The 13,850-nt window shown below is 41.8% G+C and overlaps 1 protein-coding gene and 1 pseudogene across 5 annotated transcripts in view; one reads left to right on the top strand and one right to left on the bottom strand.

Annotated features, from left to right (window-relative positions):
• Positions 1-1,160: 1,160 nt before the first annotated feature.
• NEXN (nexilin F-actin binding protein) overlaps positions 1,161-13,850 on the top strand; it is a 51,780-nt gene continuing 39,090 nt past the window's right edge. For 2 of the 5 annotated variants that reach the window (XM_058716893.1, XM_058716894.1), the window contains exon 1: positions 1,173-1,428. The gene's annotated coding sequence lies outside the window, so the exon portion shown is untranslated. Of the gene's footprint in view, positions 1,429-13,850 lie in introns of all 5 variants that reach the window. The other 3 variants (XM_058716897.1, XM_058716895.1, XM_058716896.1) reach the window with 3 other exon arrangements.
• Positions 7,613-7,779, bottom strand: LOC131505742 (U4 spliceosomal RNA; annotated as a pseudogene).

Here is a 13,850-nt window from a genome sequence, read left to right as displayed (position 1 = left end):
TCATGGTGCACCTGGGTGGCTCAGTCAATTAAGTCACTTTCGGTTTTGGCTCAGGCATGATCTCACAGTTCATGAGTTTGAGCCTCGCCTCGGGTTCTGCACTGACAGTGTGGATCCTGCTTGGGATTCTCTCTCTCTCTGCCCCTTCCTTCCCCCACCCCCACACTGTAGCATGAACACTCTCTCAAAATAAATACATAAACTTAAAAAAATAAATCTCCATCCTGAGTGTATGGTGATGGGGTGGAGAAGAAAAGCTACAGCTGGGAGTAGAAAGCCTTTTCAATATCCCTGAAAATATAACCTGAGCACCACTGTCTGTCCAGAGCTGGAAGTTGGAAGTGTTTGTCCCTGCTGTATCTCTGTGGATGCTACTTCAATAAAGTTTTTATATTTTTCTTTTTTTCGTTCTCTCTCTTTCTTCTATCTTTTATTATTTATTTTGTGCATGCAGTGAAAAACTGAAGATCTCCCAAACCAGAAACCCCCCCTTCGTGGGTTGTCTGATGGGTTTAACTGACAGGCTGGTTGAAAAGGCGTGTGGGTGCCAATATTCTCAGGTGCCTTTAGTTTAAAAAGACCAGAGATGATTTGCTTTTAACTAGGGAAAGGTGGTCGATTATATAAGTATTATTCGCTTTTAGTTGTGTGTGTGTGTGTGTGTGTGTGTTTTAAACCTCTTCTTCTCCCTCCACTTTTCTCTATCACCACTCTCTTTGGAGTTCAAGACGAAAGCCAAGAAAAAAGACAGCCACAGCCAGACGAAGTGGTCCCCGGACTGCTGCCCTGTGGTCTCAGTAACAAAGGAAAAATTGGTCAAAAGTCATGCTTTCGTTGAAGACAAGGTGGTGGCTCGGCGTGCGGGTTAGAAACCAGGACTGCAAGAGCCGCTGAGAGAAGTGAGCCCCAGGGCCAACAGGCTGTGGGTAGTGGGGAGCCGGCTCCAGTCTGTCTGTGAATCCCATTCCAACATCACTCCTTACCCACCGGGGAGGCCGCCTCCCGTGTCCGGTCCCTGCCGGGAGGTGGAGGCCAGACCCCCGGTGAGAGGCTCGGCGACCCAGACTCGGGCGACCGGCAGGTTCTGGCGGAAAGTTGGCAGCCGCCGCCCCTCTCCAGTCTCCCTCCTCGACACTCCACCCCCCTCCGGGCGCTACGGCGGAGGTGGGGGTTGGGGGAACTGGCCTGGTGTTCTGGAACAGCTGCAGCCGGCGCTGGGCCCGCCTGGAATGCGGGAACAGGCTGCGCACCAGGACTTTTATGGAAACTTGCTGCTGGAGGCGGCGGCGGCGGCCAGAGGGCTCCCAGCGGCCGGAGCGGCGGCGGCAGCGGCCGGAGCGCCCAGACCCCTACCCGCACCCAGGCGCAGGACGCGCACAGCCTCTCCGCGCGCGAGGAGGACACTCGCTGCTCGTCGGCTCCGGGCGGGTGAGAGCAGTCGGGGAACGTGGGGCGGGGGCGGCGGACACGGAGGTGTCGGGTCCCCCGCGGGGGCGGGGGCTGCGGGAAGACGCGCCCCGCCGCCGGGCTGAGCCGCAGCCCCCTGAGCGCGCCGGGCTGCGGCCAGCTGTGGCTGCGCGCCCGGCCCGGCCCGAGGGAGCCGCGTCCTGCGGACTCGGCGGGGTGCCGGCCCGGGTCTGCGCCTCTGGCGGCGCGAGCCGGCCTTGGGCTCTGGCGGCGGTTTCCTCGGCCCGCTCCCCTGCTTTCAGCTCCGCCCGTGCCCTGTCGGCACGGAACTCGGGTGCTCGGGTGCCTTCCCTACTCCTGCAGGGAACGGCCCTCCGCTAGCGCAGTGGGTGCCAGTCCCCTCGCTCTCCCCTCGGGGTCCAAGCAGGCTCCAAGTTCAGTGGCGTCCCCCCCACCCACCACGTGCCCCCGGAGCGGTCTCCGTCGCCGCCAGCGATGCCTGCTGTTTTTAAGAGAAATCCTTTCTGGTGCGTCCCTGCGGAGGTTGGGGAGTAATATGTGATTTAACAGCCCGTCAGCTACCCCCCTCCCTCCAAAGTATTTTCTGGAAGCTATTTTGTCCGAGGTGGGATGTTGGGGTTGCGCAACTACAGTGGGAAGTTGGAGTGGAGTGCATAATGTGGTCACCTCCGTAGACCTCCCTTGTCCTCTCTTTATTGAAAACGCCACGCCGTTCCAACTGTTTGTAAACTGTGAAACGCTCTACAGTGCTAAAAATTTACTGGCATTTGTAAAGAAAAAAACGAAGTTGAGAGGTTATGATTATCGCAGTGGCTTCGAGATCTTCATTTTATATTTATTTGAGGACCATAACGCGAAACAAAGAGAGCTGGGGGGAGGGTGCGGTGGAGAGCGAGCGAGAACAAGGTAAAAATAGCATAAGGGTATGTCCTAACAAAATGTCTGTCCTTGGGAAAGAGGCAGGTAGAAAAAATGAAGTAAGCCATGAGAAATAGTTCCATGAGCAAAGCCATGGGAGCATCATTCATCAGCTAAATTTTGTTAATGAATTTGTGTAGCGGGCCCATTGGCCTGCGAGTCACAGCATAACTATGTGTTGGGTAGTACGATTAGTAAACCTGAGTATTTAGGCCATTTTAGTCACACGTCATTAAGTGAACCACATTATTCCTTCCCCCCCCCCCCCTTTACAGGTTGGATTACTGCCATAAGAAAACTCAAAATACACTAAATCTTTGAAATTCTTCTGAGTTTTGAGGTGTGCCAAGGTGGAAAATGCATAATTAATCAAACTGAGGGACAGTTGTTTTTTTGAGATATGTTTAGTATAAATGAACTTTGATTATTTAATACAACTAGTTATGATTCTTCCTCACAGCTATTAGTCCTCTATTTTTGAAGATCTTTTATACTTTGGAATAATTTAAAGAAAAATGTGGGAAATTGTGTGTTTTATCTACAACAACTCCCTTAAGGAGCCCTAAGCAAAAATTACAACAAAATTTTTTTTAATCCGGTTTCCCTCAAATTGGCAAAATTCGGTTTTAATGGAAGATTCACACTTCTAAATCCCTTTTCAGCTGAATGTAGTGAAGAGCCATTTTTCTTGTTCACCTTCAATGGAATCTGTGCTATTTTTGAAAATTTGATATGTAAGACTGATCATTGTCAAAATGTGTGTCATCTCGAGATGACTATATTTAGCATCAACAAAGGAATGCGTTATCTAGGCTTTTGAACAGTATTTTTCCCCTGAAATTACACTTGAAGTATTTAGGTTAGGGTTCCATTTGTGAACAGAATGAAAACTGAGTATGTATATTTGGAAGAGATTAATTGGGGATTTAGATTGCTTCGAACCCGAGTGACCTGAAATGACATACTTCTTCATTTAGGAAAAAAGGATAAAACTTACCGTTGTCTTCAAAACACCCCAAAGGCAAATAAAAGTATTGTTTAAATAAAAGCACATGCCTCTGAGAAGGAAAACAATGAAGTAAATGTAGAAAAGTATGTAATAGGTGGGCAGATGTCTAAACATTTTTATGGGAGAGAGGACGCAGTATATTTTAGTACGTAAGGCATATACACACACAAAATATCTTGGTAGCTGTTTTATAATTTAGAGGGAAAATGACCTACAGCATTCTTAACAATTTCACATAGTTTTGTTCTTAATCAATTTGTGGTCTATATCACCTGTGTAGGTTTTTTCATGTTCTCTTCTGGTTTTATAATTGGAAAATTACATATTATTTATATACACTTGGAATTGTTATATTTTCTTTTTCTATTTAAGTATTCAGTGAATAGTTTGGCTGGACTTAACCATAGCGTAGACTTTCTACACTCTGTGATGAGTGGATTCTTACCCTGAAATCCAACTTATTTAACTTCTAGTAAAATTTGTGGGTTTTTTGTTCTAAACTTAATATAACCATATTTATGGTTAAAAATTATCAAGAATGGAGGGGCACCCGGGTGGCTCAGTATGTTAAGCTTCCGACTTCGGCTCAGGTCATGATCTCACCGTTGGTGGGTTCGAACCCCACATCGGGCTTTGCTCTGACAGCACGGAGCCTGCTTTGGATTCTCTGTCTCCCCCTGTCTGTGCCCCTCTCCCACTCTCCCACTCGTTCTCTGTCAAAAATAATTTGACGTTAAAAAATATCAAGAATAGAAAAGGGGACCTTCAAAATGTGACACATGTATTGTTAGCATTTTGATGTATTTCCTTTTTCTATCAGTAGCGTTTTTTTTTCTCCCTGCCCCTCCTTTTTTTTTTTTTTTTTTTTTGTCATCTCCTCCCTTTTGCTGTCAGATTAGAGGACAGATTAGAGCTCCCTGGGCCACGTTTTGAGGTTGGTGAAATTTGACTTCCACCTTCCTTTTCTGTGCCTCTTTCTTGTCCTTTCCTCCCCTTTGACTGGGCCTCCGCCTTTCAGGCCAAACTAGGCCTCCCTTTGTCTCTCCATTTTCTTAGTGCTGCCTGTTCATTTAGATCAGGGGCCACAAATTGGCAGCCAGAAGCCACTTGCAGCCACAAACAGGCTTAAAAAATAAAACCTGGATTTCCAGCCTCCCTTGAAAAATTGGAGGATGTTGGCAAAACTGGGTCCTTTCTGCACCGCAACAATACCCTGGGACAAGTAGTTGCTTCCCCCTCAGGGTACACAGGCTCCTTTTGACATTGTCTCCTCCATTCCCTGTTGTTTTACAACCAGTCCTCATTCACTTACATTAACTGTCAATTAACACTACATAACATTGACTTCCACTACTTTTACATTGCCTGACCCTAGACGCTTGAGTATGCTTGAGTCTTCTGATCTAAGTATGAGGGCAAGTCTGAAGCTATGATATGATGGGAAGTCTGGACCTGGCATTAGGAATCCAGACTTTAAGTGTAGACATATTTTGGTTAGCAATCCTTCTCTTAAATAATGTGATCATAGGAATGAGAAGATCAGGTTAACATTCACTGACACTAATTGCTAGTATCAATTTGAGCTGGAAGGGGCCATGTATTGATAGCTAAAATGAGTAAAAAGATTTTAAGTGGTGGGATTTCAGAAAGCATAGGGTAGGTATTTCTGGGAACTCTTAAATAATCCTAATCCTTTCCCCTCCTGGAAATGTTTAGGAGAGTTTTTTTGACCCCTAGAGATTGGCCATAAAGGGGAGTTAACTACTGTTCCTCTTCTGTCTTTCCGCCCTCCCCGTCTTTGTAGGCAGGGCCTGGGGCTGCCCCTTCCCAGCTGTGTCCTTCATTTGAAAGGCCATTTCCACTTGCAGAGAAGGTGAGGAAGCCCATTCTCCTCCAGAGAGTACCACATCCATGTGCTTTGGAAGCCAACTTCTGGTTTTTCCATGAGACCTAGTTTAATGTAAATCCAGTCCATTTTACTTTGTTTTCTATTCATTCATGCATGCATTCTTACCAGCAGCCTTCTTTTGGGAGATGTTAATCATAAGTTTTATTTGGGTTGACTTTGGATTAGACAATTTTCCTGTTCTCTCTTTGTCATTCATTCAGTCCTCCAATGAGTTGAGTTTGTACTGTGTGTCCTAGTTGTATGAGATGCTAAGGATAAAGAATAGAGTAGAGCAGGGGCACCAGGGTGGCTCAGTCGGTTGAATATCTGACTTTGGCTCAGGTCACGATCTCACGTTTGTGAGTTTAAGCCCTGTGTTGGGATCTGTGCTGACAGCTCAGAGCCTGGAACCTGCTTCAGATTCTGTGTCTCCCTCTCTCTCTGCCCCTCCCCTGCTCATGCTCTGTCTCTCAAAAATAAATAAACATTAAAAAAAAAAAAAAGAATAGAGTAGCATTCTTGCTTTTAAGGGTACTCCTAGCACAGTGATTGCTCTCTGAAAACTATCAAATACAGTCATATGAGTGCAAAGTATACTTTATTAATACAGAAGAATGTCAAGGCAGGTTGAAAATAAGATTCTTTGTCACTAGTGAGGAATTGTTTATATTGGTAGGAAGAAAAAAATCTATTTCTAACAGATAAAATAGGATCTAATTTAACATTTTTGAATTGTGACAAGGCTTATCACAGGTTTTATAGTATTTTTAAAGTATAAAGTTACCATCTTTACTAAAGAAATGTAATAAAGTTGTATTTTGTAAATGTTTTTTATTTGAGAGAGAGAGAGAGAGAGAGCGTGAGGGCGCACAAGCGAGAGGGGAACAGAGAGAGAGGGAGACAGAGGATCCGAAGCGGGCTCTATGGTCCCAATGAGGGGCTCAAACTCATGAACCATAAGATCATGACCTGAGCCTAAGTCAGATGCTTAACCGACTGAGCCACCCAGGTGCCCCAAGTTATATTGTATTTAAGTATATATTTCTGGTGAAGTGAAAAATGATAAAATTTAGGCTCACATTTTTTTTTTTTTTTTAAATTTTTTTTTTTTTTTCAACGTTTATTTTATTTTTTGGGACAGAGAGAGACAGAGCATGAACGGGGGAGGGACAGAGAGAGAGGGAGACACAGAATCGGAAACAGGCTCCAGGCTCTGAGCCATCAGCCCAGAGCCTGACGCGGGGCTCGAACTCACGGACCGTGAGATCGTGACCTGGCTGAAGTCGGACGCTTAACCGACTGCGCCACCCAGGCGCCCCTAGGCTCACATTTTATGAAGCTCAAAACAATGTTGTTGTTTGTTCCAAAGACTGTAAAGGGATAGGTTTTAACCAATGGGATAGTTCCAAAGACTGTAAAGGGATAGGTTTTAACCCTGTTAAAACCTGTAGTATATACCTGTAATATATAGTTAGGTGTTCTAAAACCTTCTTAAAATTTGAGACAAATAATTTACTTGAGTTTAATGAAATGCAGATTTAAAGCTGTCAGTCGTGACAATTCTGTTCCTTGAGAAAGGAGGTAACACATTAACACAATGTAACCATTATTATAAATGATAGCTAAGATTTAAAATTCTTTTCTTAAGGAGTACCTGGGTGGCTCAGTTGGTTGAGCATCTGACTCTTGGTTTTGGCTCAGGTCATGATCTTGTGGTTCATGGATTTGAGCCCTGGGTCAGCCTCCGCACTGACAGAGCAGAGCCTGCTTGGGATTCTCTCTCTCTTCCTCTCTCCCTGCCCCTTCCCTGCTTGTGCGTGCTCGCTCTCTCTCTCTCTCTCTCTCTCTGTCTCTGGAAATAAATGAATAAACTTAAAAAAATTATTTTCTTGATTCCTGCATTATTTGCTATGTTGAAATATTTTAATTGAATATCTAAAAAAGTCAAGGAAAATTAATTTAGAAAACATAGAAGTCAAGCATAGATCCAATGAAATTCTAGAATAGAAACATTAGCATGAATATTTTTAGATCTGATGTACTTAATATTATATTCTATGAGATTTACATATTGTCTCACAGCTTGAGCTTCATACCTTAATACTCAACCTGGAAATTATTTTATAACAGCTCCAAATTATACTCTATTCTTGAAACACATTTTATCAGGCTATTAAGTCATTTTCAAAAGTGTCTTAAAGCCTGTCTCACTAATTGCTGTACCTGTTGATACCAATATTAGTATTACCCATCCAGCATATTATGTATATAAATATATATGTGTGTATATATTTATTTATATATACATATATTTCACATACTTTAAAATTAGATAAAAATGGAGAATGATAAAATAAGTAATCGAGTAACAGTCAAACCTGCAGCTGAACATTTGCAACCTCAGATAAGTCACTGAGTCTCTGTGCCTCTTTTTCCATATGGTAAGTGAAGGGATTGGACTAAACGATCTTTCAATTAGCAATAATTGTACTTCGGATAACCCTCATTAGCTACGATCCTGCCGCCGCACAAAGCTGATCTTTAAAGTCTTTGTATAATGAGCTCTAAAAATCCTGATTCTTTTTTTTTTTTTAATACTTATTTTTTTATTTTGAGAGAGAGAGCATGCACACAGGAGTGAGTGCAGGGGGGAGGGGGGGAGAGAGAGAGAGAGAGAGAGAGAGAGAGAGAGAGAGAGAGAAAGAGAGAAAGAGAGAGAATATGAATATCCCAAGCAGGCTCTGTCCATGCTGTCAACAAGGGGCTCGATCACACTCACTGTGAGATCATAGCCTGAGCCAAAATCCAGATTCAGATGCTTAACTCACTGAGCCACCCAGGATTAAAATCCATGTCATTCTGACAGGTAGTAAAACCTATTTAAAACTGAGCTCATTTTCTGACTCCTTAAACATATTTTCAGATTTAATCTCAATGGTAACTCTGTCTACTCATTTTCTCAAAATAGAAACTTCGAGTTAATTCTTCACAGTATTCCTTGCCTCTCCTCTCCCTCTCCAAATCTAACTGGCCAAAGCTCTTGCAGTAGTGGCCCCACTGCAAGGTAAGTTCCCTGGAAGCAGGGACTTTGTCTTTTGGTTCACTTTCATCTCTCACAGCCTAGGACAGTGCCTGGCATATAGTAGGAGCTTAATGAACACGTATTAAATAAGGGCATGAATGGGTCACTATGTCCTGTCAGTTCCACTGCTAAAATGTCTCTTCCAGTTTTTGATTTGTAATGCCTCTGTCTTAAATCAGGTGTTCTCTTGCCGGGACCACTGTATTTGTCCTCTTCTGTGTACCTCAATTTTCTGCATGGCTGTCAGAGTGCTTTTTCTTTCTAGACTATGTATCCAATTCATATTCTTGCTTTAAAACAATCCATTTCTAGATCCTCATTGCCTATAGGATCAAGTCTAAACTTTCTTAATATGACATTTAGGAATGTCCCCCGCCTGTTTTTCTAGTTTCACCATATATTTGCTGGGTAACTTATAGTTCCCCAAATTTGCAACAGGTCATCAGGCAATTGGTGTTTTTGTTCTTGTTGCTTCTTTTGTCTGAATGTGTGAAATCCTATTTATCTTCTCCTATTTCTCTTTCAAGGTCTAAATCAAATGTCACTATCTCTGTGTAATGTTCCTTAGCCCCTTAGTTCTTAGTTCCTTAGAAGCAGAGATATCACTATCTCTGTGTAATGTTCCTTAGTCCCAAGCCCCTCCTTTATCCCACCATTGTCTTTTCCACAACTTTTCCATGTTTCTACAGCCCTGTGTATATACTGCTATTATAGCACTTAATATGTTGTGCATTAACTATTTGCGGTCCCATCTATTTCTTCCAACAAAGCTATTTGATTTCAAAGGCTGTTTCATACAGCCTTTGCCAGGCATAGTGTCTAGTATCCCATTGCCAGGCATAATGTCTAGTACAAAGTACGTTTTCCTTCTCACAAAAGTACTGTATCGTTAATACAGACCATATATGTCAAATTCGGAGAAAAATGCAACCTTTTTGATAAATCCTATCATAATATGCTATAGGCTATGGTAGTATTGTGATACTCCCTCTGAAACCTATGATGAATACTTAGCTGTCTTCATTTAACATGAATGATTAATATGCTAGACTGGTATCATTAAATCCCTTCATCATCCCAGCCTTCTTTATTATGACCAAGCTCTTGTTGATGAGCTACATGTTTAAACCTTGTCCTTTAGTGTTTTCTCTCTACTCATTCTTGATAACAATTCATCTGGCTTGCCTGAGATCTTTAACACAACAGTGCATCGAGGCTGAATTGTTGTGTTGCTGCTGCCCCCTTAAGGTGGCCAAAGACACTGCATTGCCTGAACAAGCGGAAGAAAAGTCACTTAATTAGATTAGGAAAAGACTGAGATTCCCAAAATCCTTTGGTATTCAGGTTACTGAGTATAGGAATTAAGTTATTAAAACAACTTCATTTAGCATTCTAAAACAGTGAGGGGTACTCAGTCCAACTACTCCCTTTGTAGAAAGAACTAACGTGAGTTGATAGAACATTCTTTCCTGTAATTCAGCAAATCTCAGAATGTGGTTTTAGAATTCCTGGGAATATCCAACAGCCTTTAGGGGCCCATAAGGTTCTTCCTTTTTCAATTATGCATCTGTATGAGGCCATATCTTGATTTTTATTTTTTGAGGCCATATCTTTAATACTTCAATCAAAACAACATGTCACAATAGTTCAAATGCAGAAGAAGGTATGAGAATGTACCTTTTATTAAGTCAGAATTAGAGATGTGCAAAAAATGTAAAACAATGACACTCTTACTATTTTTATTCTGAAAAATAGTTACTTTCATAAAATGTGTGTGTTGATATGTAATGGGGTTTTTTATTATTCGAAAGGACTCTCTTGGGAAGACTTTGAAGTAACCAGTCAAAAAAAATTGTAAGTTCTTATTTGATGACATTATTAATAAAATTAAGTTACATATATAAATAAAATGTAAGGGTTTTTTTAATGTTTATTTTTGAGAGACAGAGCATGAGGAAGAGAGGGGCAGAACGAGAGGGAGACACAGAATCTGAAGCAGGCTCCCGGCTCTGAGCTGTCAGCACAGAGCCCAATATGGGGCTCTGACCTCAACGCGAGATTGTGAACTGAGTGGACATCAGATGCTTACCCTCTTAACTGACTGAGCCACCCAGGTGCCCCAAATATAAGGATTTTTTTTTTTTAAGCTACAGTACATCGCAGGAAAGACCTGGAGCCTCTACACTGAACAAAGGATGAGAGTGGAGGGTTTTAATTTTCAATATTTTAAATATCTATAGATAAAATCCATACAGAAGCTCTCTAAGGCTTCTCAATAATAGATCCAGACATTAGTCCTAAACTCAAAAAGTTCTAAAACCACTCCTCTAATTTATAGCCTTTCTTCTACTGGAGGCATTTTTCTTTAACATCAGAAAACTTATTTTTATATGCGTTCCCACACTTTCAGATGTTATTTAAATGAATCATTTTCTAACTAAAATTGTTAGCCTTGTTATATCGGTAATTAGCTTTCATCCCATCTACACTGTGAGCTCCATAAAAAGATAGATTTTATTCATCTTTGTATATGTAGTGCCTTACACTGCATCTAGCACATTGCAGAAAGATGTTCAATAACCTTTTTAAAAAAAATATTTTAGGGGCACCTGGGTGGCTCAGTCGGTTAAGCGGCCGACTTCGGCTCAGGTCGTGATCTCACGGTCCGTGAGTTCGAGCCCCGCGTCGGGCTCTGTGCTGACAGCTTGGAGCCTGGAGCCTGTTTCCGATTCTATGTCTCCCTCTCTCTGACCCTCCCCCGTTCATGCTCTGTCTCTCTCTGTCTCAAAAATAAAGGTTAAAAAAAAAATTAAAAAAAATATTTTAATGTTTATTTATTATTGAGAAAGAGACAGAACATGAGCATAGGAGGGGCAGAGAGAGGGGGAGACACAGCATCTGAAGCAGGCTCCAGGGTCCAAGCTGTCAGCACAGAACCCGGCACAGGGCTCGAACTCATAAACCACGAGATCATGACCTGAGCCGGGGCCAGAAGCTTAACCGACTGAGCCACGCAGGCACCCCAGAAAGATGTTCAATAACTTTCTTGAGCGAATGAACATTCATTTCAGCTAATTCCATCTTTTCCCATTTATTTGTAATTCTATCACACTCATAACCTCTAAATCTAGGAAATAACATGTGTAAAACACCTACTGTGTGGCTTCATAATATGGATTCAGTTGTTAGTTTCAGCTCTTCTCCTTCATTCAGTGTAGAGACTCCAAGTCTTTCCTGCGATGTATTGTAGCTTTAAAAAAATCCTTACATTTTATTTGTATATGTAACTTAATTTTATTAATGATTTAATCAACTGAGAATGTACTGATTTTCTTTAAGTAGTTATTTTAAAGTCTTCCCGAGAGAGAATAAAAGGCAAGCATTATTCTGGGCCTAATTCTGAGGGAACAGGAGGATGTACTCTGTGGTGCCTAGGTATAGTGATTTCAGCTGAAGTAGGGTTTAAAACATCAGAAAAGTGTCATCACTTATGTGTCATGCTGCACTGGTATAACAAATAAACAGATTTTGTATTGCTGAGGACAATGGAAAAAGCAGGTGATTTTTGAAGCTTTTTGATGGTTATATGAGAGTGCATTATATTAGTCTAATTTTGCAGATGTCTGCAATGTTTTATAATAAAAAGTAGATTAGACTGATATTTCTTAGATGTGTGTGTGTGTGTGGGGGGGGGTGTTTAACAATAAAAAATTTAAAAGTTTAAATGCCAGATACACCTAGAAACCTAAGCACATTTAGAGGTGTCAGAGACTGAAAGAGAGCAAACATTCATGCTTAGTTAGGGCTTAGAGGAGAAAATCACCATTTCTATTATGATTAGTTTGGGAAAGTACTTCATTGGTTAAAAAAAAAATGTGGCTTAAGAATTGTCTTGGAAGGGAGCGCCTGGGTGGCTCAGTCAGTTGAGTGTCAGACTCTTGATTTCTGCTTGGGTCATGATCCTGGGGTTGTGGGATTGAACCCTGTGTTGGGCTCCATGCTGAATGTGGAGCCTGCTTGGAATTCTCTCTCTCCCTCTGCCCCTCTCCCCTGCTCTCTTCCTCTCAAAAAAAAAAAAAAAAAAATCATCTTGGAAGGGGGTGCCTGGCACCTGACTGGCTCAGTCGGGAGGAGCGTGTGACTCTTGATCTCAGGGTTGTGAGTTCGAGCCCCGTGTTGGGTATAGAAATTTTATCTTGGAGGTGGAAATAGGCTATTGACTAAATTTGTTAGGTGGGAGGTTGAAGGAATGGGAAAAGATAAGGGAAACCAGGTCTGAGGAAGCCTGCAGAAGACCTACAGACCCAGATGAGAATTTTAACTCTGATCTGTGATGCACTAGAGGACCAGAGTTAAGGAGCACAGAGGGGCAGGGGATGCAGTAGTTGAGGAGGCAGCCTGGTGAGCCTGATGAAAACACAAAGAATGGCAAACTGTTACCCTATTATAAATCAAAGGAATCATGGCTAGAAGTTACTACAGAACATTTTAAACCTCATTTTACTAATAATGTATACTTAAAATCATTATTCTGATAATATGTATCAGTTAAGAACTTTAAAGAAACCTCATTAAAAGAGCTTCCCTGTAGAAACTGAGGTAACTTTATGTACTCACCACACTTGAATTCTAGTACCTCTTGAAAAAACTTGATAATTCAAAAATGTTTATCAGGTTTCTGAGGAAGGGAAAACTGTTAAAGTGAATACTTTGAATTTTGTAGGGTTTTTTTATTTATCCATTTTGAAAGAGAGAGAGTAGGTGAGGGGCAGAGAGAGAGAGAATCCCAAGGAGGCCCTGTGTCACCAGCACAGAGCCCGACAGGGGGCTCAAACCCACCAACTGAGATCATGACCTGAGCCAAAGAGTCGAATGTCCAATTGATGGAACCACCCAGGCACCCCTCATTTTGTAGGCTTATTAAAATGACAGTGATACATGTGAATACTAAATATATGAATACTTTTAGCTACCTAATTATATGTAGTTAAAGGAGGGCCTGGGGTCTCTGCTCTAAATAAAACTGCAAATTCCACATGAGTTTTTAAAAAATATTTTTTATTTTTGAAAGAGAGTGTGTGTGCACACGAGAGGGGGAGGGGCAGACGGGGTAGGAGACAGAGGATGTGAAGTGGGCTTTGCGCTGTCAGCACAGAGCCCGATGCAGGGCTTGAACTCATGAATAGTGAGATCATGACTGGAGCTGAAGTCAAATGCTCAACTGACTGAGGCACCCCAAATTCCACACAAGTTTATAGACTAGTAGGGGAAATGTTGACTAATAGCATATAAAAAGCATGAAAGTGGGAGGCAATAATCAATGAGTCTAAGATTGAGTGGATATTTGGAATATGAGATTATGTTCCCAAAAGATTAATTTGAAAATCTTCTGTAAATGTCCAATAGCAGATTTTAAAATAAGTACAGACAGTTCATTAAGAAAATAAAAGTTGGGTTAAAGGGATGGGATGTTTTAGACTTCTCAGTTTTTTTATTTATTTAAAAAAAAATTTTTTTTTCAACGT

The sequence above is a fragment of the Neofelis nebulosa genome, chromosome 2 (genome assembly GCF_028018385.1).
Source record: "Neofelis nebulosa isolate mNeoNeb1 chromosome 2, mNeoNeb1.pri, whole genome shotgun sequence".
NCBI classification, from domain to species: domain Eukaryota; kingdom Metazoa; phylum Chordata; class Mammalia; order Carnivora; family Felidae; genus Neofelis; species Neofelis nebulosa.
Note: the sequence above shows the minus strand (reverse complement) of the source record. Positions and strands in the feature narration are given on the sequence as shown.